At 41.6% G+C, this 27719-nt stretch overlaps 1 pseudogene; it reads left to right on the top strand.

Moving 5' to 3' along the window:
* The first annotated feature begins 309 nt into the window (after positions 1–309).
* LOC134363421 (interleukin-18 receptor accessory protein-like) lies at positions 310–27719 on the top strand (annotated as a pseudogene).

The following is a 27719-nucleotide window of genomic DNA, read 5'->3' as shown; positions in this document are numbered from 1 at the left end:
GTCATGAGCTTGCTTGAGATGCTTTCCCTCCTTTAGACGTGTAGGAAATGACACGGGCGAAAAGCTTGCTACACACCGCTGGAAACACCCACATGAACCATGTGCATGTGAAGGCCCTCTGGGTAGGACCTGTCCTTTCAAAGCTTCCTGTGTGACTTGCATTTTGGCCACTGGTTCCGATTTCTCCATTTCCCACTTCTTGATTTACAGAAATGAAGAGGATCCTCAGGGCAGAGCTCTGAGCTCAACATACTCCGCTCTGGCAACAGAGCAAGGTCATTGCAGTGATGACAGGAACAAGGGAGAACAATGCTTTATTTGGGTTTGATGTTTCTTTGGCTTGTTGCAGAAGACAGGATTAAAGGATTTAATATTTTAGTTAGGGGTTTTCACTTTTCATGATAACACTGTGAGTCTTGTGGTCAAAGTTTAAAGTGACAGATAATATGATATATCAGAAGTGTGACATTAATACACAGTATTTCCTTCCTACTGTCAAGAAGGGAGTAGGAGAAGAATTATTGGGGTTAACAGCTTTCAGCTGATGCCACGCACGGATGGGAACCCAGAGACGGTAGCTGGGGTTCAGGAGGAGCAGCTGGATAGGACTGAACAATGGTTCCACCGTCTTTCACAGGAAACCCGGCTGCTCTGGTGATGCTGGAGTCTCCTGGGACACGTAGACTTCACACAGAGCGTGAACTTCTTTTCCCCTACAAAATGGGAAGAGTGAAGGACACACAAGGAAGCTTAATCCCTTGTTAAATCAAATCCTGTTTGTAAATATATTAGAATTCCATTTTCTAACGTGTTTCTATGTTGCTTTGTTTATTGTGATTTTCAGATTGTTCCACCAAAAAACTCCTTTGGACGTATTCTGCAGGGAGTGAGGAGGAGTTTGTGTTATTTTGTGACTTGCCAGAGCCACAGCAATCCCACTTCTATCACAGAAGTCAACTCTCACCTGAACGCCTGCCCTGCAGAGGCAGCAAGGACCTACCTGATGTTCAGTGGTACCTACAACCTCAGAATGGAGATCCATTAAGGGAAATTACTAAAAGCTATTCTCACATCATTCAGGACAAGAGCAATCTCCTTTTTTTGACCCCAGTGAATAGTGCTGGGTCATATATTTGTGGTCCCAGGATTAGGTACATCTCAAATGCATTCTTATCTGAAAACATTCCCCAATCCACTATCATCTTGATAAAATATTTATATTCACAGAACCTTGTTGATCTTCTAGGAGCACCCAGAATGTGGCCTGTTGTGTCAAGATGGTCTTAGAAGTTAAACCCCAGATGAACGCATCCTGCGATAACTCTTTATCCCATACGCAATACATACTTCTTGGTAGCACGCACGTCATTTACTGCCCCAGTCTCAGATGCCAAAGCAATGCACAATGTCCAGAGGTGACATGGTACCAGGTAAGAATGGTTTTCTCTGTAACTAGTATAACAGCATTATTTTTATGGTATATCTCTATATGCACTTTACAGAAATGTGTGTTTGAGAATCTGAGGTCTAGAGCTTTACAAAGGCTGGACCTGTGTCCATGGAGACCTGATTTTCTAAAATGGTCTTGTCTCTTGGGTAGCTACAGAGCCTAGTATTCTAATTAGTAGAACCTTTCTTTTTACCAATGCCAGAAATATTTCTAATAGTCAAGTATATGACACATGAGGTAAGACGTAAACATAGTAACATCTGCTAGTGCAGAAGGACAGGTTGGTTCATTTTTACTGCATTTGGAATGCATTGGGCATTGCTAAGGGGAAGGGAGAACCCAAAGAGTAAGTCTTGAAAGCCTTGTGAAAGAACTAGGAGACTGGAATACTTTCCAAAGAGGACACATCTGGGAGACAATTAGGACAAACACAAGGTGGCCCTGGGTGACAGGTGTCTTGCACAGGTGAGATGGTGAGGAGGGAATACAGTGCTAAGAGAAAAAGAAAACAAAGGCAAGAACAAACATAATTCAAATGTTGAATTATGAAGCACATGTAAGTGGACTTTCATAACAAAAACACTTCATATTTCATCATGGTTATAGTTTTTCCAAGTGCTGGCAAACGTAGAAGTATAAATGCTACTTCAGCATCTCCTCCAGCAGAGCCCATGGCACTTGATGTCTGGGTGGTAGAATCAGGGAATAGAATCTAAGTTGTCTCCTACAATCACATTAACTGTTTGAAGTCCGGTACTTTGCCTTAAAAATCCTGCACAATTTAAAATTCAACTTCATAATATATGTGTCTGTTAATATAAATATTTCATTTTAAATTGTCTCTCATTAAAGTCAGGAAGGTATACCATGTTTTTCTGGTGGTTTTATGCACTCCAAAACTCAACAATGAGAAACTGCAGGTGGTACAGTGACCATGGAATGAGAAGATATTCCCTCACTTGATTCTCAAGACTCTGCAATGTTAGACAGACAGGGTGAATGACGTGGCTTGTGGTCCCACATCTGTATTTTAAAATAACGTTAAAAGAATGGTAGCCTCAATAAAATCCTAATTTAAGAAACATCTTAATTATATAAACTCTAAAATGAGGTTAGTAAGAAAAACCAATAGTTCTGTTCATTATTTTCAGTTCTCTCTCAAGAACAATACTTCTCTTGATTCAAAGTATGTGTAATCTGGGATGACAGACACCTTGCTGTCTAGGTGGGCTGTTCCTAGGCCAGTAAAGCAGCCTGGCCCCAGTTATTTCAGATGGAAATGCGTTTGAATCTTCAATGACTGTATACCTGAAATGAAAGCTATTTTCACTTGCAGTTGAGCAGAAGCCACGTAGTAGTTCCTGTATATTGCTTCTATAAGCCAAACCCTAAAGCTATATGACATTCACAAAAGGAAGCTTTGTTTCACTTCTCTGGGGCTTTGACTGCAAACATCAGCATGTGTTTAATGGTGAACAGGCAGGCGACTGTCCTAAAGGTAGGGGAACAATGGCTGTTATTAAAATTGTACCTTCTGACACAGATTTGGACAGGTCCCAGCTCAGGTTATGTCTCATGAATTGCACACATGTGCATGCACACAGTAACATGGAAGTCACGAACCTCGTGGCAGTAGTATATCACTATAACTGACGCCCTTTTCTTCATGCTAAACCCCAGGTTCTCAAGTGGTGGGTGGGTCACACTTAAGACAGATTCAAGATGAAGCTGACATTGGCTTGAGATGATGAAAACATGGCTTTATTGAATTCAAATGAAACTGCTGACCAGAGATACACCCACCAGATGCACAGAGTATCCAACAGAAATAAATCCACGGGCTTAGAGTCTCTGGAGGGTTCCAAAATATTTTCAATAAACACATCAAAAAATGTAGGCTTGGAGATTCTTTTTTTCAACATTTTATTTTATTTTTTAATTTTAAAATTATTTTTGGTTGACAAATCATAATTATATGCATTTATGGGGCACAATGTGATGTTCTGATATATGTATACGGTGTGGAATGATTAAATCAAGCTAATTACAATACTCATCACCTCATTTATCATTTTTTGTGGAAAGACATTTGAAATTTATTCTCTTCATTATTTTGAAATATACAATATATTATTATTGACCCTACCGTGCAGTAGATCTCAAAATTTATTCTTTCTGTCTAAATGAAACTTTGTACCCTTTGACCAATAACTCTCTAATTCCTTCTCACCACCCCATTCCCCGCTCCCCAGCCTCTGGTAACCATCATTCTACTCCCTGCTTCTATGAGTGTAACCTTTTCAGATTCCACATATAAGTGAAATCATGTGGTATTTGTCTTTCTATGCTTGGCTTATTTCACTTTGCATTATGTTCTCCAGGTTCCTCTGTGTTGTTGTAAATGACAGTATTTCCCTCTTTATTAAGACTGAATAGTATTACATCGTGTACGTGTCTGTGTGTGTGCGTGTATCACATTTTATTTATCCGTTCATCTGTCATTGAACATGGGTTGATTGCATATTTGTACATCTTGGCTTTTGTGAACAGTGCTGCAATGAACATGGGAGTGCAGCTATCCCTTTGATACACTGATTTCAGATTCTTTGGATTTATTTCCAGAACAGGATTGCTGAATTGTATGGTAGTTCTATTTTTGATTTTTTGAGGAAACTTCACACTGTTTCCCATAATGGCTATACTAATTTACGTTCCCACCAACAATGTACAAGAGTTCCCTTTTCTCTGCATCCATGCCAACACTTATCTTTCATCTTTTTAATAAAAGCCATTCTAATAGATGTGAAGTGATACCTCAGTGTGGTTTTTTTTTTTTTTTCTTTTGTTTTGTTTTTTTGGGTTTTTTGCACCACGCTCAACTAGTGAGCGCACGGCTATCCCTATAGGATCCGAACCCGTGGCCTTGGTGCTACCAGCACCACACTCTCCCTAGTGAGCCACGGGGCCGGCCCCTCAATGTGGTTTTGATTTGCATTTCTCCAATGATTAGTGACGCTGAGCATTTTTTCATGTACCTGTTGGCCGTTTATATGTCTTCTTTTGAAAAATGTCTGTTCAGGTCCTTTGCCCATTTTTAAACTTATTTATTTGTTTTCTTGCTATTGAGTTGCTTGAGTTCCTTATATATTTTGGATATTAACCCCTAATCAGATGTATGGTTTGCAAATATTTTCTCCCGTTCTATGGGCCGTCTCTTCACTTGGTTAATTATTTCCTTTACTGTGCAGAAGCTTTTCAGTTCGATGCAATCTCACTGTCTATTTTTGGTTTTGTTGCCTGTATTTTCACGTTCATATCCAAAAAAAAAAAAATCTTTGCCCAGATCCATGTTGTAGAGCTTTCCCCTTATGTTTTCTCCCTGTAGCTTTAAAGTTTCTTGTCTTATATTCAAGTCTTTAGTACATTTTGGTTGATTTTTTGTATATGGTGTAAGATAAGGATACAATTTCATTCTTCTGCATGTGGATAACCAGTTTTTCCACCACCATTTATTGAGAGGACTGTCCTTGTGTGTTTTTGGCACTTTTACTGACAATCAGTTGACTGTAAATGTGTAGGTTTCTTGGCACTATTGTTGAAAACCAATTGACTGTAAATGCATAGGCTTATTTCTGGGATTCTATCCTGTTCCATTGGCCTATATGTCTGCTTTTATGCTAGTACCACACTATTTTGATTATAATCACTTTAAAATATATTTTGAAATCAGGGAGTATGATGCCTCTAGCTTTGTTCTTTTGGCTCAAGATTGTTGTGGCTTTTGGGGGATCTTGTGTGTTTCCATACAAATTTAAGAAATTTAAGTTTTTGCTATCTCTGTTAAAAGTGACATTGGAATTTTGATAGGGATTGCATTGAATCTGTAGATCTTCCATCCCAGGGATAAATCCCACTTGATCACAGTGAATGATTCTTTTAATGTGTTGTTGAATTCAGTTTGCTAATATTTTGTTAAAGATTTTTCCATCTATATTCATCAGGGATATTGACCAGTAATTTTCTTTTCTTGTATAGTGTCTTTGTCCAGCTTTGGCATCAAGGGTAGTGCTGACCTCATAAATGGGTTTGGAAGACTTCCCCCCAACTTTGATTTTTTGGGGGAGAATTTGAGAAGAATTGGTGTTAGTTTTTCTTGGAATTTTTTGTAGAAGTCAGCAGTGAAGCCATCTGGTCCTGGACTTTTCTTTTATGGGAGACTTTTTATTGTTGATTCAATCTCCTTACTCATTACTGGTCTGTTCAGTTTTTCTACTTCTTTATGATTCAGTCTTCGTAGATTGTATGTATCTAGGAATTTATCCATTTCCTCTAGATAATCCATTTTGTTGGTATATAATTTTTCAGAGCTGTTTTTTATGGTCCTTTGTATTTCTGTGGTATCAGTTGTAATGTCTTCTCTTTTATTTCTGGTTTTATTTATTTGAAACTTCTTTTTCTACTGTTAGTCTAGCTAAAGATTTGTCAATTTTATCTTTTTTTAAAAAACCCAGCTGTTAGTTTTACTAATTGTTTCTATCTTTTTGACTCTATTTTATTTATTTCTGCTCTGATCTTTCTTATTTCCTTCCTTATGCTTACTTTGGGCTTAGTTTGTTATTTCTTTTCTAGTTCCTTGAGGTGTAATATTTGATTGTTTATTTGAGATCTTTCCTCTTTTTTGATATAGGCATTTATTGTTATAAATCTCCCTCTTAGGATTGCTTTTGCTTGTGTTTTGGTATGTTGTGTTTTCATTTTCATTTGACTCAAGGTATTTTCTGATTTTTTTAAAAAAAATTTTGTGACTCATTGGTTGTTTAGGAACATGTTATTTAATTTGCACATATTTGAGTGTTTTCCAGGATTTCTTCTGTTGTTGATGTCTATTTTTATGCCATTGTGATCTGAAAAGATACTTGATATGATTTCGCTCTTCTTAAATTTGTTAAAACTTGTTTTGTGGCCTAACATGGTCTGTCCTGGAGAGTGTTCCATGTGTGCTTGAGAAGATTGTGTATTCTGCTGCTGTTGGATGCAATGTTCTGTATGTGTCTGTTAGGCCCATTTGCTCTAAAGTATAATTCAAGTCCAATATTTTTTTATTTATTTTCTGTCTATATGATCTGTTCTGTTGAGCATGGGCTATTGAGGTCCCCTACTATTGTATTGCAGTCTATCTCTCCTTTTAGATCATTTAATAATTGCTTTATATACTTAGGTGCTACAATGTTGAGTGCATATATTGTTACAATTGTTATTTACTCTTGGCAAATTTACCCATTTATCATTATAAAATGACCTTTTTTTTGTATCTTTTAACAGTTTTTGACTTAAAGGCTATTCCGTCTGATATGAGTATATCTGTCCTTACTCTCTTTGGGTTTCCTTTTGCATGGAATATCTTTTTTCATCCCTTTACTTTCAGTCTGTATATGTTCTTACTAATAAAGTGAGTGTCTTGTTGGCTGCATATGGTTGGATCTTGTTTTTATATCTATTTAGCAACTCTATGTCTTTTGATTGGAGAATTAAATCCATTTGCATTCAAAGTAATTATTGATAGATATGGACCTGCCAATGCTATTTTGTACTTTTTTTAGTGGTTTTGTAGGTTTTTGTTTCTTTCTATCTCTTTCGCTGTCTGCCTTTGTGTTTTGATGGTTTTCTGTGGTGGTATTTTTTGTACCTTTCTTTCTGTACACCTTTTTTCTGCACTTTCACTCCCTCTCCTCCACCTTTTTGATTTTAATGTTAAAATTTATTTACATTTTTTGCAATTTGTATCCCTTAATTTATTGTAGCTACAGTTGTTTTAAATGGTTTTGTCTTTTAACCCTCATAGTAGTGATAAAACTGCTTTACACACCACCTTAATAATATTAGAGAATTCTGAACATGATTAAGTTTTACTTATACCTTAGAGATTTTTTCTTTGTTATTAATTAACACGTCTGTTTTAACTTAAAGAAATCCTTTTAGCAATTCCTGAAAGTAGGCCTAGTGGTGATAAACTTTCTTGGCTTTTTTTTTTTTTTTTTTTAAAGATGACCGGTAAGGAGATCTTAACCCCTGACTTGGTGTTGTCAGCACCATGCTCACCCAATGAGCTAACCGGCCATCCCTATATGGGATCCGAACCCAGGGCCTTGGTGTTATCAGCACCGCACTCTCCCGAGTGAGCCACGGGCCAGCCCAAACTTTCTTGGCTTTTGTTTGTTCGAGAAAGTTTTAATTTTTATCTTGTTTCTGAAAAACAGCTTTGTTGAGCACTGTATTCTTGCTTGGCAACTTTTTTTCCCTTCAGCAATTTGAACATATCATTTCACTGTCTCCTGGATTGCAGGATTTCTGCTGATAAATCCAGTGGTAACCATATTAGGACTCCCTTTAATGTGATGTTTTTATCTTTTGATACTTTCAGTATTCTTTCTTTGTCTTTGATTTTTGATAACTTGATTATGATGTGTCTTGATGAACTCTTTGGGTTGAATTTAATTGGAGATTTCTAAGTTTTCTGTACCTAAATGTTATCTTTCTTCAGATAGGGAGAATTTCAGCCATTATTTCCTTAATATGCTTTCTGGGCCTTTTTCTATTTCTTCTACTTCCAAAGCTCCTGTTATGCAAATGTTACTTCTCTTAATGATGTCACCTAATTCCAGTAGGCATTCTTTTCATCCTTTTGTTGTTGTAGTTGCTGTTTTGTTCCTCTTTCTGCATAATTTCAAATGTCCTACTCAGCTCACTGATTTTTCTGCTTGACCAAGTCTGCTGTTGAAGCTTTCCATTGAAATTTTTAATTCCATTATATTCTTTACCTCTAACTACCTATTTTTTTATCATTTCTATTTTTTCAAACTTCTAATTTTGTTCATGAATTGTTTTTAAAATTTTCTTTAATTTTCTATTCATATTTTCTTGTAGCTCCCTGAACTTCTTTTAAGAGAATTGTTCTGAATTTTTTGTAAGTCATTTCAAAGATCTTTATTTCTTCAGAGTTTATTATCAAAGCTTTATTAGTTTATTTTGATGGTATCATATTTCCCTAATTTTTCATAATCCTTATGTCTTTGCATTGATGACTGTGCATTTGAGGAAAGGACCACCTCTTCTGGTCCTTGCAGGTGTTCTTTGGCAGGGATAGACCTTCACTACTTAATCCGGCTTGGAATTCTAGATGGGTAAGTTGGTAGCAACCCTAGACAAGCAGACCTTGGTACTGGGCTTTCTAGTTGGGCTGGGCTGCAGCCTGTGCTCTGAGGTTGACTGGAATTACTGGATGTGCTCCATGGTCTGAGACTACTAGCTGGACTCTGCAATCAGGTGAAGCTGCTGGCTGGTCTCTATGATTGCCTCTGATTGGGCAGGGTTGCAGGTTGTCTGCTCTGGCCATGCAGTACTGTTGTTTGTAATCCATAGTTGGGTAGAGCCACCTGTGCTGGGCTCTGAGGCTAGGTGAGGTCTCTGGGGTTGCTGCTCAGCCACTCAGGGTAGTCAGGGCCAGAGGCTGTGCTCCACAGATCTGTGTGAACTTGAGCTTGCCTCCCAGCCTAGGATAGCATTTATCATAGCACTGAGGCTTTGTTGGGTCAATGCTCAGCCACTGGGGTTGGGAGGGGCCAGCTGTTCTCTCTACAGATAATCACTGTCCTGCACTTGCCTCTGGCCTGAAGAAGGGTCAAGAAGAGCATCAGGGCCTGGCTGGGCCATTGTGCTTGGAGACTCTTAATTAAAATATTTAATGACTGAGAAATAAAAATTAAAATGATTTATTTGTTATTTATTCCAAGAACATTTTCTGTATATAAACAGACTTCATCTTAAATAAATGACAATTACATTTTAAAAGACAGCATTTTTATGATCTTCAGCTAAGGAAATCTTTGACACAAGGCAAAATTATAACAAATGGCAGTGGAAGAGTCTCTTCTGGAATGACCTAGGGCATCAAGATATGGATTTCAGTGACACTGCTTTGACCTCCTATCAGTAGGAATTGTGCCATGAATAACATTTCCACCAGTGGTTTCAGACAATTCATATGCCACATTTGCTTGCCACAATGCTGATGTGGCTGCTGGGTCATTTCTGAGCCCCGTGTTCCATGGAATTTTTGCACAGAGACCTGACACCACTTCTCATTTCCTTTTGTTCTAGTTCTTGTAGCAACTGGCACCTGTTGGCATTCTGGGAGCCAAGTGCCATAGAGAACTGGTGAACATGGAGAGGGTGGCTATACTCAAAGGTTAATATGTTTCTAACTAGGAAAGAAGTAAGGACAAATTAGATTATGTTTTTGAAAACTGTTTCCAAGGTCAATACACTGGCCCATTCCATTGTTGTCACTGTGAATATCTCAGACCTCCCATAATCCTGGACAGCTTCCTAACACCTGTTCAATACAGTAATCTACATGCTGTCTAACGAATGCTGATAACAGTGGAACTATTTCCTTCCTGTTGTGAACAAAATATTGATTCAGCATGCAATTGTTTTAGCTTTGGGATGTCCCATTGTATGGCTGATTCATTCTGAGTTGGCAGGCAGGTCTTTTTCACAAGAACTGCAATCAGACAGTTCTATGAGCACTCTCTCTCTCTCTGTTTTGTGTTAGAAATTGTAATGATTTTATATTTATTCCTGTTAAACTATAATTTGTGGGTTTTAGCTTATGTGTCAAGAAATTGGAATTCTGATTTTGAAATACAACGTATTAGCCATCTCTTCCAGATTTGTCAGGCTTGTAGATGAGATAAGCATACGTGATATGTGCTCACTGAAGTTCCTAGTAAAAATACTAAACAGGATGGCACCAAGGACAGAGTTCTCAGCTGTGGACTCCAGAGTGATCCTTCTAGTCACGTATGGCCCATTAATTTACCACTTGGGCGTACTGCTGCTCAATTAACTACAGAAGCACCCAAATGCCCTATCATTCAGCCCACATGTATCTTTTGCTTAACAGGGAGATTGTGAAAGTATTTTGCAATTACTTACTAGAGTGAAGACGCAATGTGCTTGCTTTACTTCTCAGCCTCTGAACTAACCATTCAATCACAGAGGAAAATGAGAAGACTTTGATGTAATTGTCATCTGTGAATGCAACCTGGCTGCTCTTAATGATCACTTCCTTTTCTAAGGAAGTGGTAAACCATCACTTCCATCTGTTTAATAATCCACTCAAGAATTTAGCTAAGGATTGACATCAAGCGTATCATCAGTAGTTTCCATAATGTGCTCTTTTCCCATTAAAAGATTAATATTAGTACAGAATTTATATACAAGTAGAATGTTGTTAGTTGATGACTGGGGCAAAAGATTGTGCAGCTATATTTATCACAAAGAGCAACAGAAAATTGGCAACAGAAATGGAAAAACAAAGGAGATATTCAGTGAAGGGTGAGCAGCTCAGCATGGTGGGACAGTGATCTTTTTATGTAATAAAAAAATTAAATACTTTGAGAAGTGTTCAAGAGATGACTATAATATTTTGGGTGTCTCTGGCTCAAAATATACTCACAGCATTTACCAAGTTGGAGGAAGTAGAAGTTAATTTGATTAGGGATGGAAGAGAGGTGATGTATACACGTCTGAAACCAAGGTAGGGAACATTAAAATGGACATGAGAACCCGAAGTCCATCGGGGAGGACAGGAATAGAAACGTACATCGTATTAGTTCGTTCTCCTAGACTAGGCAGTGGGAGTCTGGTGCCAGACTAGGCACAGGAGCCCCACTGTGTTGCCCAAGCTCAGGGAGCAGGGTTCCCATAGAATAATGCAATGTGCGTGCTGCTTTCAGGAATAGCTATACCGTCTGGTAGTACAAGAGTTTGATGATACGGTATAATACAACTGGCCCAAGTGGGAAGAATAACTTTGTTCTTCTCCTTGCTTCATACATACTTTTCAAGGTACCTTTCAGTGTCTTCAGGGGTTTTTTTTTTTTGCATGCTTGCATTCCTTTTAGGACTTACTGACACTATTCATACAGACTCACATTGGTGGGTGTTCTCCCTTCCATATTTTGTTCGTGACTGTTTCACATCTGAGCAAAACAAAGAGTTCCCTGTGCAGCTACATTAGCTTCTCTCTTTCCTTCTGGAATCATTTGTAATTGTATTAGTTTCCCATCATCCTTGGCATAAATTGTTTCTCCCTAATTTCTTTTCTTAGATGTTTCCTTTGAGTTCCATCTCACAGAGCCTTAATGATACATACTGTATACGTCCATTTTGTGTTGCTATAACAGAAATACCTGAGAGTGGGTAATTTATAAAGAACAGAGGTTTATTTGGCTTATGATTCTGCGACAGCTGCATCTGGCACAGGCCTCAGGCTGCTTCTACTTGTGGCAGAAAGTGGCAGGCAGCCGGTGGGGACAAGCAGGTCACATGGCGAGAGGAAGCAAGAGAGAGGGAGGGAGGGGAGGTGCCAGGGTCTTTTAAACAACCAGCTCTCATTGGAACTAATAGAGCAAAATCTCACTCATTAATCCCCCCACCTAGGGAGAGCATTAATCCATTCACAAGGGATCCACCCCCATGATTCAGTCAGTTTCCAACACTGCCACATTGGGGATCAAATTTCCACATGAGTTCTGGGAGGACAATACATCCAAACTCCATCATGTACTAAGCCATAGTTATCTTTTCGTGAAAAAATAAATCAGGTCTACTTTGGTGTTACCCCACACACACACTCTCCCCAGTGGCTCAGCTGAGATCTTTGTGACAACTCTTCATTTTCTCTCCATTTCTCTGATGTGATTTACTACAGAGCTCTGCTCTAAATTTTGATCTCTATATGATATTACTGTGTTCTCTAATGTTTTATCTCTGAATCTCCCCCATGCTCTTAAACTTCCTTTTGAAAGGTTTCTAATCTTTGAGATCACCTGATATTTTCAGGTCACCTGTCTGTCCCACCACTTTGTCTTGTTTACTTCCCACCTGCAGCTGCCACTCTGACCAGTCTGGCCCTCCTCTTATACTCCTTGCTAACCTGCTGGAAATTCCTTCTCGGACCACAGGGACCCCACCAGAGACTTGGAGGGGGGGACTCTCTGCTTCTACCAGTCAGCAGGCAAAGTGGAAGGGAAATTCCTCAGTCAGAGCGTGAAACTCAGAGTCAGAAAAATTTAGGTGGATTCTCAGTCCTCTCAACTTACCTTAACTCCAGACCTCTGTTTTCTCATTTATAAAACAGAAGAAGTTAAATCTACTGTTTGAGTCCGTTTTGTGTTGCTATAACAGAAATACCTGAGACTGGGTAATTTATAAAGGAAAGAAGTTTACTAGACTTACGATTCTGGGACAGCTGCATCTGGCATGGGCCTCAGGCTGCTTCTACTCATGGCGGAAAGTGGCAGGGCAGCCAGTGGGTACAAGGAGATCACATGGCAAGAGGAAGCAAGAGAGAGAGAGAGAGAGAGAGAGAAGGTGCCAGGGTCTTTTTTAAAAGACCTCTCACAGGAACTAATAGAGCAAGAACTCACTCACTAATCCCCCCTCCCCCAGGGAGAGCATTAATCCATTCGTGAGGGATCCACCCCCATGACTCAATCAGTTTCCAACACTGTCACATTGGGGATCAAATTTCCACATGAGTTTTGGAGGGGACAGCACATCCAAACTCCATCGTCTACCCAAAGTCAGATAATCCTTTGGATTATTATATGTGATAATACAGGAGAAAGAATTTTGTAATCTATATCAACAACAGATTCTTATCATTTTATTATTTTTGCTGTTTATCTCTTTTCTTTCAATTACAATGGTAAGAGATTTGCTCCTGGTACTCTCAGTTGGAAACTGGAAGGCCATGTGCCATAGAAACAGTGTTATACATGGAGGCTAGGGGCTACAGGGTTATTGGAGCAGTGATAATCATTCAACGAACATTTCTTGAGTCCCTGCAATGCCCCAGACCCTGGTGATGCAAAGGGGATTATGACAGTCTTTGCTTAAACTCACATGAGCTTCCATACCTAACTGCCAGTCATTTTTCAAAAAGTGTCTGATCATGTGATTCTCCTTCTTGAAAACCTTTTTTCAAGAAAAAAGGTACATCCATTTTATTCAAGAAAAATGGTTGTACGTCCATTTATTCACACATCCTTTTCAAAGAGCCTCCTATCGCTGTCCCACTTGCTGTGTACAGGAGACATAAAATTCAAACACATCTGTGTTCATCAGCCTTTCTCCTCGGCCTTGTTTTCTATGTACACACTTGACTTCAAATGTTCCTAAAGTGGCACTTGCCTTCAATTGACTGATTTCTACATATCCTCCAAGGCTCTGATTAGACTTGAGGGAGCATCCCTGCACCGTGCGAGCAGGGCAGGGCCGCCAGAGTGCTCCCTGGCACTCTGTGAATGGTGCTCTAGAATGGCTTCCTACTCAGGGCCTGCCTTCCTGGAGTGAAGGAAGGGGATCCATGTTCATTGCTCTCAGTGTGTCCAGGACCAGATAAATGTCCTGGCACAAAGGCTGCTCTCAAGAACTAGAGATACCTAAACATATCATTACTACAAACAAGCTATGCACAATCATGCATGAAATGCATGGAGGGGCCGGGTCTGCTGGGGAGCGTGTGATGACTGTCTCTACAGGAGCCACCTCCTGAGTCGGAGTTGGAGGTTGAGCAGGAGCCTGTGCAGGGGTGAGACGCCTGCAAATGCAGGTGCCAGGAAAGAACATGGTTATTTAGGGGCAGCAGCAGGAAGTGAGACTGAGATCAGACTGTGAAGAATTTTAGACTTTATCCTAAAGACAAAGGGAGTCACCAGTAGATTCTAAGTAAGGGAGAGACAGGTAGATAATTGCACTTTAGCTCTTATTTGACTCCGGGTTCACTATGAGTTAAACAATTGTTTTTCAGTCTTCAGTCATTCTTTGTAATATTTATGAATACCTGTATATTTATTATTTAATAACATTATATATTACCCTCACGTATGCATAGGAAATCTGTCAATTTCAGAAATATGTACATATATATATATACACATACATATATAAACACAAGTATATATACATATGTATATTTATGTGTGTGCATGTGTATACACACATATATGTGTATTTTTAAAAACTAACTTAGGTATCAGCCCTTAAAACACTATGAGTTTTCTAGAATACCCTTGAAGGCCTGAATCACTGTCTGGGAAACACTAGGTTAAATAGCTCTTTGTGGGCTGATCAGGTTCCCTCATCTCCACACATAATGTAATTGTATTAGAAAATGCCTCTTGTATTGAATAAGAATCTTACAATTTAATTTTTGAAAACAATGTCCTCATAGCTTGTGGGATGCCCTTATCTCAGAGTGGCCTTCCTCCTCCTCAGTTCAATTTCACGAAATTTTTCTATAGGTGTGATTAATTTTAATAAAAATTCTGTCATTAAGGAAAGTTATTTAATTTTCTTATCTTTTGCATAGAATGGAAAACCCCTCTCTAAGAAAAGGAGCAACCGAATCCTAGCGGGTGAAGTCTATGACTATCACCAGGGCACACACATATGTGATTACACGCAGTTGGACAGAGTGAGTTCATGGACAGTCAGAGCTGTTGTTCAAATGAAAACCATTGGTAAGTGAGATTTTTGTCTCAGGGTTTGAGATCTGAACCCCAATTGGCCAATTAAAATTAGCTTCCTTTGGCTTAGTAACCTTTTCTTTTCAGGGATTAAAAAAAAAGGATAGTCATATGAATCTTGAATGTGGGCAAACATCTATTTCCCCATTAGCCCAGGTCCCCCACCAAGGGAGGTTTAAGCTCTGGCATGTTCAAGTTGTCACAAGTTGGGTTGTCCGTGCACTGCCCCTGGTGTGCTTTTATTATAAAATTTTAAATTATTAAATCTTTCACACACAGAAATATTAAGTGACATCCATGTACCTATCACCAGCTTTAACAAGTGTTAACGTTTTTCCACATGCTTAAAATCTTGTTTTTCCTTTAAAAAAACAAAACATGGCAGGTGCAACTTAAGGTCTATGCCCCCATCTCGTCTCAAGCCCTTTCTGCTCCAGTGTCGTTACAGTATTATAGTTTATATCCTTTCTGTTTATGTTTTTAATGCTTTTCTACATATGTGTGTATCCATTAATCAAATAGAATATTATTTTGTGTTATAAAATGTGTTTTGTGCCATAAAATGTGTTTTGTGCCATCAACACCTGGTTTTATGCTAAAGTATTGTTTTGCCGATATACGCCCCATCAACCATGAACAGACTCCTTTATTCCCAAATAATATTAGCTGTTATCAGACTTGTTGATTGTTGTCAAGTGGGGTTTCTTTTTTTGCTTCCTGCCAATTTACAGTCCTCTGATGACCCATGAGGTTGACCGTCTTGTCATCTGTTTACTGGCCCTCTGGATTTCTTCTTCTGTGACTTGTCTATTTTTGTCCCATCCTCTCCCTTGGGTCATTCTTACAAGATCTGCAAGTATCAGCATGAATAAACTGTACGAGGTAATTGATTTAAGCGTGGCCTGTGGAGTCAAAACAGAGCAGAGCCAGTCATTCGTGCTCTGTATTGAAGAGCTCGAGTGGTTGACTTAGCTCTTGGTAAAGGTATTAATCGATTTTACCTCCTGTTCTTTTATTGCAAGATGCAAACCACACGGAGCACCCTAAGAGCAAGTTGAATGCTCCTGCCTGTGCAGCTCTCAGTGCTCCATTTATGCTATACTGTCCACTGAGGGTGGTGACAGCTCCACTTGCACCACCTTCCCCTCCAAGTAACGCAAACTCTCAGTGTCACGATCTGCTTTTCTCTCGCCCAGGGGACACCTTACAGCATCTCCTGCAGCAGTTTAACTCGAGCCTTCTTTTTCTTTATCCCCATCTTTCTCACTTGCTCATTCATTCTTGCCTTTATTCTTCCTCACACAAATACGTACTGAGCGTCTAAGATGTGGCAGGCTTGGAGCTAAGGGTGTAAGAATGAGGACCTAGACTGTTTATCTGGGCTCTGAGAACTTAGCATCTTACGTGGCAGACATAGGAAGCAAGAAGGAGCAGTGGGCGTGTGGGAAGCACAGCAGATCCAAACCCCAGGAAGCCGAGTCCAGGTGAGAACGAGGCAACAGGACAAACGAGCCCAGGGCACGTGGGGCAGGTGGGGCAGGTACCATTCCAGCAGAGGGCGCAGCACAGCGGATGCCCAGGGAGGGAAGGGAGCTCACTGCATTCTAGGAAGAAAAGGGTCGCTTGAGGGTGAGGGTCTGGAAGCCGAGCTGACATCGTTTGGACGGTGTGTTCTCTTCAGTTTGAATAGAACAGTCTGGAGCTTTATTCACGAAACAATGGGGAGCTGTTGAGGGTTTTCAGTGGGACAGTGTCATGACTGGATTTGCATTAGAGATAGACAGCTCTGTCTACTGTGTAGAAAATGAATTTTGGAGAGTAAGAACAGAAGCAGAGACAAGAGTTAGGAGGCTGCTGAGGTCAAGCAGGCGATTGCTCATGGGGACCCGAACTAGGGAGTGGCAGAGGGGGTGGAGAGACGTGGGTGGACTGAAAGGACTTGGTGACTGGGAATGGGGAAGAGGACAAGGGGGAGCCAGGTGTGAGGGCCAGGTGTGGAGCTGGCACGTAGGTGGCTTGCGTCATGTGCGACAGAGTTTGTCAGGGGGGGCAGCAGGGTCTGGTTGGGCTTCTGGTTGCTCCGTGCATAGACTTAGCACAGGTGGTGACAAGTAGCTGGATTTGTGACTCAACAGAACACGATGATGGATTTCAGGTAGAGGACAGAAGAAAGAGAGAAATCAAAGATGTTCTTGTTTTCTGTTCGGATTCGTTGGTAAATGGCAGCACCACTTAATGGGGCTGGAAAGACCAAAGAAGAACAAGGTCTGAGGAGGAAATTAAGTATGAGGCTTGAAAGGACTTTTATTCATCCAAGTCATGAGGACAAGTAGGCATTTAGATGAAGCAGCCTGGAGAAGTTAGGGCTGGAGGTGTGAACCTGAGGATGATCAACTTTGCATGACATCTAAAGCCAAGGAACTGAGTGATACCACCTAGGGGTGGGTCCATAGGGAGGAGAGCCCAGAACTGAGCCCCGGAGTATTCCTGCACTTGAGGAGGTGCAGACCAAGAGGAAGATGCCCAGAGAAGATGGAGCCGGAGTGTGAGAACTCACATCGGCAAGTGGGCATCCATGGAAGCGTGGGCACCCGTGGAAGCGTGGGCATCCGTGGACATGTGGGCATCCGTGGAAGCGTGGGCATCTGTGGAAACGTGGGCATCCGTGGAAGCATGGGCATCCGTGGAAGCGTGGGCATCTGTGGAAGGGTGGACAGGGGAGCAGCAGAGGAGGTGAAGCTGACGATGGAGGAGAGAGATAGCTTGAGGTCTGAGTCCTTTCATAGGGAAGGGCCTACAGAGTGAACTGTGCTACCCAGGGAGAGCAGATGGGGTGGAAGGACACTAGGAGAGAACTGGGAAGGGGACGGATGGTCAAGAGCAGCGCAGAGGAAGGGGCTCCCACAAGGACACAGAGAAGTAAATGCGGAGGTTGACGGTGAGCAGAGAGTACAGGAACTTAGAAGCAAAGGAAGACAGGGTTTCAAAGAGGGGTGGCCCCAGAGGTAAAGTAGGTTGAAAATTCCATGCCCAATGGGTTTAGGTGCAAGGGTGTCACTGGTGACTGTGGCCACAGCAGTCTCAGAGGAGCAATGGGGGCAGAAACCAGACTCCACGGGAAGTGAGTGGATGGAGGGAATGAGCACATGGAACTCTTCCAAGAATGCCGCTGGGAAGGAGGGGGAGTGAGTGAGGCAGGGGTGTTAGGTGGAGGGTTTTTTCCCTCTCTTTTAAGATGGAGAGACTGAGCATGAATAAATGCTAGTGGAAGAAGCCGAGAGAGAGAGAGAGAGAGAGAGATTGAGAGAGACTGAGGAGGCAGGAGGGCATTGGCGTCCGTGAAGGCAGGTGGTCGCTGGGAAGTAAGTGTGCACGGCCCTGAGAGCGAAGGCCGTGAATCTCCCTATATCAGGAGATGGGACAGGGTGACAGTGGAGGCATATTTGAAAGTTTGCGGCAGGAGGCTGAAGGATAAAATGATTAATTAAGGATTGCATTCTCCTTCCTTTTGAAACAAACCATGATTTTAAGGATGAAAGGGTGAACTCAGATCTCCTTGACTTGTACAGTTTTGTGGGTGGGTTTTTCCCCCATTGGGTTACTCATTCAGATGGCAGCAAACAGAAATCTTTTGGGAGAGACAGGGATGGGGGCTCCAGTCCACAGTGAGCAAGCAGGACTGGTGTGGAAGAAAATGCACACTGGCAGGTAGGGATGAATCAAGGACTAATGTTTTGTGAGCACCACCAACCTGATGCCACAGTTATTTTGGAGAGGAAGCTTTTCACACGCAAACCTGAGTTCCTAGATTTACGGATTATGGGTAAAATTTGAAGAGGGAGCTCCAAAACATTTAGATCAAAGTGTGGCCATGCACCCAAATCTTCAGCAAGCAGGCCTTCAGATTTCCCAACACAAATGATCGTTTTCTGTTTTCATCTTTTAGTGGATGGCACTAATCTCAAACCAGATATTCTGGATCCCATCAAGGACACAGTGGAAGTAAAACTTGGTAAGCTGAGCTGTATTATCTCCCTAAAATGACGTTGTGCTTCTGGGAGCAGGTGTAAGTGGGATAAAAAGAAAAGTGCGTTGAGTTTTCATGTCAGACAGAACAGGTGTCAATCTTGACTCAGTCACTGACCAGTTTTGTGGCCTTGCAAGTTACTTAATCCATGTAAGCCTCAGCCTTTAAATCTGTAAATAGGTATCATAAAACTGACCTCACAAGATCGCACTGAGAAATAACGGGACAATGTATGTTAAGTGGCTGGTGCATTGGACACCAGCAATAGATTTTAGATTCTTCATAACTCCCACCAGGAACAGATGGTTATGTATACTGGTTAGGTCCATCGGTTATGGCTAAAAATTTACCAACTTGAGTAGCATTAACCTTATAAATATGATGTTTGGTCAGGCCTTTAAAAGAATAATACAACCTCAGCTCAAACAATTTGTATTCCAAAGTCGTGTCTTTTTTGGGTAGAAAGGAAATTGACTTCCTTGTGGTCTCCTTTCATTTTGTTAATTTTAATCTATGTCTTTCCACACAGCCAAATGAACATTACTGTGTTTAAGACTAAATTCTGGTTGTGTTAATAAAATAAGTGCTCTTTTAAATACTAATCAGAGATTTATTATTGTGGAAAGAAACACAAAGGTAGACATTATGATCACCAGGTGGCAGTAGCAGCATATCCTGATTATAGAAATAGCAATAGCAGTTGGGCGACATCACAGAATGGAAGAAAGGAGGAAAAATGGTGGAAAAAATCAATTAGCTCAAATGTTAAGTTACTTATGATATTTAATGAATTCTAAGTTATTACTGGTGGAAAAATATTAAGGAGCAAAGATGAGTTTTCAAATGGAGTCCCTAATCATTTCATGGTTGAATATTAAGTCTGAGGTAGAGCATATCTGGATATCCATTATGAAGAAAGCAGGTAGAGGGTAGTTAATAACATGCATGCTCATCCGTAGTGTATTATTCAGAAAAACAGCTGAATATCTAACTAATTTCTCTGTTAAACTACATGCTATAGTAACCTCATGATTTTCATTTAATATGCAAATATTGGTTAGAAAAATGTTCTTTATTGATGTATGTTGTGATGTTGAAGACCAGGCTGGTCGCCGAAATTCCTCATTTTTCTGGCGTCTCCCTCAAACCACACTGGCACCCTTAGTGATACGATTATGCTAATCTTCATTTTAAGAACACAGAGTTAAATGTTTGAGATATGAGTATTGACTGTTAGAGACAAACATACCTGGTTTTATGTGTTTCTGAATGAGAGATTTGCAGACATTTGGTTATTTCTGACACACCTGTTTTACCTGCAAACCTGACTGTATCAAGCAACTGTCTTCTGGTCAGGTCTTCCTCCCCCACAGAGGACAAAGATTTCTTACGCACTTCCTTCCTGTTTGCTCCGGCCTCTTCACTTTCAGGAAAGCCTTTAACTCTAAAATGCAAAGCACGATTTGGCTTCTAAAGGGACTTTAAACCTGTGATAAAATATGGTACATCAAAGATTCTGACCAGTAGTGGGAAGCCACAACACCTGAGAGGAAAAGGTAAGAAGAAAACTAGCAGACTCTATTCTTTGCAACCCAAACTAGATGCTTTCACCTTTAGAAACCTCTAAAATATAAAATACACACGCTAAGTTGATGGTGTAGCCACTAGCACCAGCTAGTGGTGAAAATTAAAATTACAGAAATGCAAGTATCTGATCATTTTAAACATGGGGGCTGCGTGCAGTTCCTGAAAGGGCTATAAAATGAAATGTTTAAGTTGTTTTAAAGCTCAATTGGTAGCAACAGTTTGATGCAGCTGCTTTAAAAATCAGGCTATCAAGCAGACAGATGGATGCAGGCTCTTTGAGTAGAAATATCATGTATCACGTCCAATATCGAGGAGATGATGCTGCCTCCCCACCCCGTTTCCACGAGGGTCACCCGTTCAGAGTATGCGGTTAGTTCAGGGATCCAAACTTTCAGAGTCATTAACAGTCTGGAAAGTATCCAGAGAAAATGGTGCCATAATAAGGAGTCTGACAAAAAAAAATATGTGAAGTGAGGGAGAGTTGCAACAACTTAACCTGGAAAAGGAGACTCTTCAGAGCTACTATGTTTTATGAGAAGTTAGACTTAGTGTGTTGCTCTCTGGGGCACAGAACCCAGATCAGTGGACAGAGAGTACTGGTGAGAGATCTTGGCTAATAGAAAGTGTAACTCTAGAGATTCAGAGCTATCCAATACCTTGAAAAGCTGGTGTCCAGTATCTGGAAGGGTCAAAAGGCTCGGATGCGATCATGTGCAATCAGACATCACCTTAAAGGACACATTCGCTCTTTTCTCCAAGATGTGGCTCAGAGGAAGTGTCGATGTATGCATTAAGTACTTTGTTCTGATTTTCAAAATATTGCAATGAACAAATGTAATGTCATTTTGAAAAGTATGCTTTATTACAAAAAATAAAGGACAGATTTGGGTACAACAATAAGATCTGGCAAGAATTTCTAAGCTCAGGGAAGTTACTAGATCCCCTTTTAAGCTGACATTGCATTAAAGGTCAAAGTAGAGGAGTGTGGCAAAGAGTGTGCTTTGACGTCACCTGCCCTCGGGTCTGAATCTCCATTTTCTATCCAGTGGAAATGTGACCTTAACCCCATGCACCTCCATCATGCATCTGCTGTCTATGGATAATCACGTGCACTTTGCAAGGTCACCCTGTGTGGCAGGTGGGAGGCACTCAGTGAGGAAGAGCCTGTGCTGCAGGCTTACAGCAACACAGTCTAACACATCACCCCCATAAATAAGAGTTCTTAACGTGAAGACAGTTTGTAGATCGGCAACTTTAGAGAATGTAGATCATGAGTAAACACTGAGACTCAGACCTTCCTGGATGGGGCAGAATGGCCTAGGCCCAGGACCCCGGCAGCCACCTCCCTGCGGAGTGACCTGGAGCTGCCCACCCGCTCTGTACCTCGTCCGGTTGTGGCCAAGTCAGGATGTTTGCATCATTACTTTGTGGGGCTCCTGTGGGGTACAGAGTGGAGGGCATCTGAGAGCACATTTTCAGTGCTCAGCAGCATGCCTGGTACACAGATGCCCTCCTCAGGACTTAATCATTTTCTATATTATTATTTATTATTATCTGTTCTCAAGGGGAATTTTCAGAGTAAAGAAAGTCAGATGAAGGCCACGAGTAAATTATATCTTAGTGTAAATGCTTAGCAGAGTCAATGATTTAACGAAGAACGAGGCCTCTCTAAGCAGTTTACACTCTTCTGCGTCTTCCTGTGCTGCTGGTCCACAGCTTTTCTGAGAACCCGGCGGCTGGCGGCTCACACAAGTTCCAGATCCACCAGTAGGTGTTACTGCACGTGACCGAGTGGGTGTGGCATTTCTCCTCTTTCCTAGGAGAGGAAAGTCCACCTTAAAGGATGAAATCATCGAGCGGGTCCTAGAGCTGGCAGAGGTTACTCAGAGTGATCTGCGCTGGAAGTTCGTCTGCTTTGCCCAGAACTCCATCGGGAACACCACCCAGTCCGTCCAGCTGAGGCCCGAGAAGGGAGGTGAGCCCGGAACCTGCCCTGAAAGTTCGCAGCTGCCTTTACTCGCGAGGGGAGGAATTTTCCTGAAGAAGAGTAACAGCGATGACAGCCTCTAACCTTTTCTAGGTGACAGGCGCTGTTCTAGGCACTGTGGTCATGGTAACCCGTGCAGTGTTCGAGCAGCTGCGCATCAGTGCTGCAGAGCTGATCCTCTTACTGAGACTCCCGCGTGGGGCCGTGCTGGCAAAGCCTGTCACTCGTTCACTCGCTCGTTCATTCATTCTACAGATACCTACAGGGCGTGCCCAATGTGCAGACACTGTGCCAAGAGTCAGCTCCCTTTCCTGGCTTCCGAATCCAGAGCACATAATGCATTCATGTCTGAAGGCTGGAGAAAGGATGCGTAATCTTGCTCAGTGTTCAGAATGATATGCGTGTGTCACAGATCAGACCTGTTTTAAAGCTGAACTAGAAATTATAGGTAATTTCTTAAAGAAGGTGCCCGGAGATGAAGTTGCTATGATTCATTCATTCATTTATTTAATTAATAGATGATGGTAGCACGAGCAGGTTCGAATGTGTGTGAGGCTTAAATAAGACAAAGTTTGTTCCTGGTCTGCAGTGGGTGCCCTGTACGGTGACTTCCCTCAGCACAGGTCTGTAGGAGACCCCTACGTTAGCTACCTTTGTGGTAGGTGCAAGGGTAAACCAGATGTGGCTCCTGGTCTGAGAAGTTGAAACTTTAGTAAGGACAATAATACATGCAAATAATTTACGATATACAATGAGAGGAATGCAAGTGGATTATGTGGAAGTTTATGGGGGGAAAATAAATAAAATGTCTATGATAAGTTTTCCAGGCTACCCTGATCAGGAACTGCCCGTTCCCCCAAGTTCTCCAGAGTTACTGTAAGATAGTTCCCTCAAGACATGATTTCAAGATGTTCCCAGATTCAGAAGAAATGCAGCAGTGATTTCGATGAGATAATAGGGCAGGAAAAGGCACAGGGTAGGCTCGTGGTGCTGGTGCCATGTGGTCCCGGTCCAGGATTGCGGCTTCTGTGTTTGCTCATGGCTGCCATGTCTTCCCAGTGCTGTTGTGTACATCCTGCTTGGCACCATCATGGCCCTGGTGGGTGTGCTGGTGGCGGGTGCCCTCCTGTACAGGCACTGGATCGAAATAGTGCTGCTGTACCAAACCTACCAGAGCAAGGACGAGACGCTGGGGGGTAAGGTCACCCCAACACGCTACCCGCTGATACTTCCTCTCAGAACTGACATAGACAGTGATAATACAGGACAATAGAAAATGCCATCACTGGCCATCAACATTGTTTCCTCAGAGTTATTTGAGGAAAGAATTTCAGATTCCTGCTGCCAGCCAGTGCAGAGCATGAGGGAAGAGCTCGGAAAATGGACAACATCGTGGTACCTGCAGGTGTCGAGGCCTTCCTCCAGGTCTGGTGGCCTCACGCCAGAGAAGGCTGGAGAAATAATTTTTTTTTTCATGACACTTACCAGAAATCTTGTAGACAATATTGTCGTGGGGCATGTTGGACTTGAAAACAATCTCTCTGTTAAACAACCTAGAGCACTATGACAAATGACATAGCATCTCTGTGCCTTCGTTTCCTCATCTATAAAATGGGATTGTAAGAGCCCCAGTCCCAAAAGATGCTGTGTGGGCACTCTGAGTTAAGACATACTGAGCATTTAGAACGGTGCTCACACATAGTAAGCGCTCAGCACGTGCCAGCTGTCACTGCTTCCTAAGGACTGCAGTGTGTGCCTGTCATGCATGGTCACTCCTTTAACTGTCACAGTGAACCTATGAGCCAGGCTGATATGATGTCATGTGTCAAAAATTGAACCACCAGAAGGTGTTAGAGCTGGGGATTTGGACACAAATTGTCTGGTTTAAGAGATCCCGTTAGCCTTATCTGTAAAACGAGGGGCTTTAAAATGATGGAAATGTCCCCAAAAATGGGAAGTTCTGTAAAATGTAAGCACTGTTACTATTAATGTAATGCCTGTCAATTTTCCCACGAGACAGGATAATAATGTTCATTGATTCTGCTTCTTTAGAAGAGCTGCTTCTGTTTTTTCCTAATCCTGGAATTCTCTAAGGTTAGAATGTTTGCAGTTTTAGTGAATGATTTTGTTGCTTGGAAAGAGCAGAATCCACTGGGAGGCCTCTCCAAATTCTAGTGCTTTTCCTGCACCGGGAATTCGATGCAGAGGTGTCAGATCACTGGGGAAAGGACGAGTGAAGAAATCCATCAGTCACACCTGTCTTTAGGCTCATCATCTAGAGATTTCATCACTAGAAATCCTTACGCCAAGAGTGGTTTTAAGATTTTTTTTTTTTTTAAATATTAGCTTTTTTGAATGGAGCGAATTATCTAATCACTGTAGTAATCAGATCTGAGAGGCAGAACCAGTTTTCAAGCGCGGTGATGCAGTGTCCTCTGCTGGCCAACCTGATGTTTGTCAGCAAAATCACTCTGAAGTTAATGCTGAATATTCAAAATTTTAGAAAGACCTAGAATGTTAGAATTGTGGGAGGACCTAAATCACCTAATACTTCACTCTTATTACAAAAGAAATTCGGTTTCCAGACCATAGAAAGATCCTAGTTGGCTGGGGGTTCTCATGGGTGTGAAAGGAAGGGAGGCTGCTAAGGTGTGTTGCAGTTTTCAGGGCACAGCAGCGCTCACCTGCCGCGCACCCAGGAGCCCGCTCCTTCCCACCTGGGCAATGCGTGCTTCAGAGATCAGCCCCCCTTGGGCCCTGGCTCTTTGGTTTTCTCCTCCATTGCTTCTTGGACCTTCCCCTTTTGTTGCTCGCACTTCCTTCCACTGAGGCCTGTTTTTAGATCCACGCTGAGCAACAGTAAAGAGCATCAAATAGCCTCAGCAATCGGCACGACTGCTTACTATTGTGTGACAATTCTATTTGACAGGGATTGTGGGACATGCTGGGGAGGGTGTGTCCCATTTCAAAGCCTGTGAGTTAACTTTTGGGATTTTCTATTTGTTGCAGTTAGTTCTTTAGCATGTTCCAGTAGTCAATGTGCATTTGTAACAATATAGTCAATGGAGGTAGATGAGATCTTTAAAATATTCTAAAATAAGGTCTACAAATATAGCTTCCTACTCAGAAGGGAGGGGAAAGGATATTTATCTTGTGCCTGCTACGAGCCAGACACGTACATTATCTCATGCAATCCTTAAAACAGCCTGCTGGAAAGTTGTTGTCTTCCTTTTTCATGTGGGGATTCAAATATAGGTATATGGGCTGTCAGCTCTCTAAGGGAGTATTTTTTCTCCTATGGACACAGGTGCTGGGTCTTAGCAGTCCTTTGCTCGCTGGATGGTGTCATGCTCTGATGGAGCAGACTCCTCTTTGATGTGTAGCTAATGAGACAAACACTGCAGATGCACAGAAAGCTCCAGGAACTCCTGGTGACTGCGATTTAATCACCCAAGACCCAGTGGTTTGATCTAACCCCAGTGCAAATGCAAGAGTGTTTCATAAACTAGAATTCGATTTGGGGCAGATCATCAGTGCCACTCAGTGTAACTTTAAAATGGAGGTGGCCACTGCTTTTTGTCTTTTAAGTCAATTTTGAAAGGCTCCTGAATCTTATTTCTTATGCATTTACTACATGTTTTAAGCACATGCATGTGTACCATGATCGTAAAAAATATACACAAATGGCTTACTTTTTTCATTGTTCCTCTTCCTCAGATAAAAAGGAATTTGATGCTTTCATATCCTATGCAAAATGGAGCTCTTTTGAGAATGAGGCCACTTCATCTCTGAGCAAGGAACACTTGGCCCTGAATCTGTTTCCTGAAGTTTTGGAAAATAAATATAGATATACCTTGTGTTTGCTTGAAAGAGATGTGGCCCCAGGAAGAGGTAAGTTTTGTATGCCAAGAAAAACTATGGAGCACAGAGGGCAGGTACATGCAAGCTCTCTCTGAGTCTTTTCTGCCATTCTTTCTGTTAGGGGATGGATATACATCTTGTGGAGGTTTCATGAGCATAGAACATCTTGGGCAACAACAGAGAAAAACATGTGTTTCAGAGACATGCTTTGTCATTGCAAAAATCAATCTTCAAAAAAAATAATATCAGGCCTTACGTAGGCCTTCCAGAACAAAGATGTCTTCCCTGGCTCTGTGTCAGGAGGTTTTCTCTGTCATTATAAACAGGTGGCCTCCCTGCTTTCTGGGACTCTGTCCTTCACAAGCCTCTGCCCTGGGTCGAGCAGGTTCCTCAGGCCTGGGCCCATCCCTGGCCATCTATGAGACTTCCAGACCTCATATGTCCTGCTGACATTCTCTGCCTTGGATACTCCCACCATGGAGCCTGGGACATCCCATAACCCCTGTTATCCCAGCCTACCTAGTTTCAATGAGCTTTGCTCCTAGAGGAATTGACAATTTGAGGAGACAACACAAAGGAAGGAATGTAAAATTGAGAGTGACTAGACACTAGAGTGTATCTTCAACTGTTGGTAGAGTTGACATGGTTAAAGTGATAGAGTAAACCATGTCTCCTTTCCTCCTTATGTAGAGTATCCATTGCAAGGAACCTTGGAGTAGATCTCAGAGATTCAAGGTTATTGTGATTCAAGGTTTAACAGTATCAATTACAATTAAATCCTTTATTTCCAATGTATGCAGAAGACATTGTGAACATTATTAAGAAAAGTAGAAGAGGAATATTTATCTTGAGCCCCAACTATGTCAATGGATCCAGTGTCTTTGAACTACAAGCAGCAGTGAATCTTGCCTTGAATGATCAAACACTGAAACTCATTTTAATTCAGTACTGTTCCTTCCAAGAGCCAGAGTCTCTAACTTATCCTGTGAAAAAAAGCTCTCAGAGTTTTGCCCACAGTCACGTGGAGAGGCTTAAAATCAGTTCCTCCCGATTCCAGGTTCTGGACCCAAATGCGCTACCACATGCCTGTGAAAAACTCTAAAGGATTCACGTGGAACCAACTCAGAATTTTCCCAAGTTTTTCTTCACTGAAAAGGACTCTGTAAAACAGAAACCACTGGAAGGAGCTCCCAGCCGAGGGACTGGTGA

The sequence above is a fragment of the Cynocephalus volans genome, chromosome 14, assembly GCF_027409185.1.
Source record: "Cynocephalus volans isolate mCynVol1 chromosome 14, mCynVol1.pri, whole genome shotgun sequence".
Taxonomy (NCBI): domain Eukaryota; kingdom Metazoa; phylum Chordata; class Mammalia; order Dermoptera; family Cynocephalidae; genus Cynocephalus; species Cynocephalus volans.
Note: the sequence above shows the minus strand (reverse complement) of the source record. Positions and strands in the feature narration are given on the sequence as shown.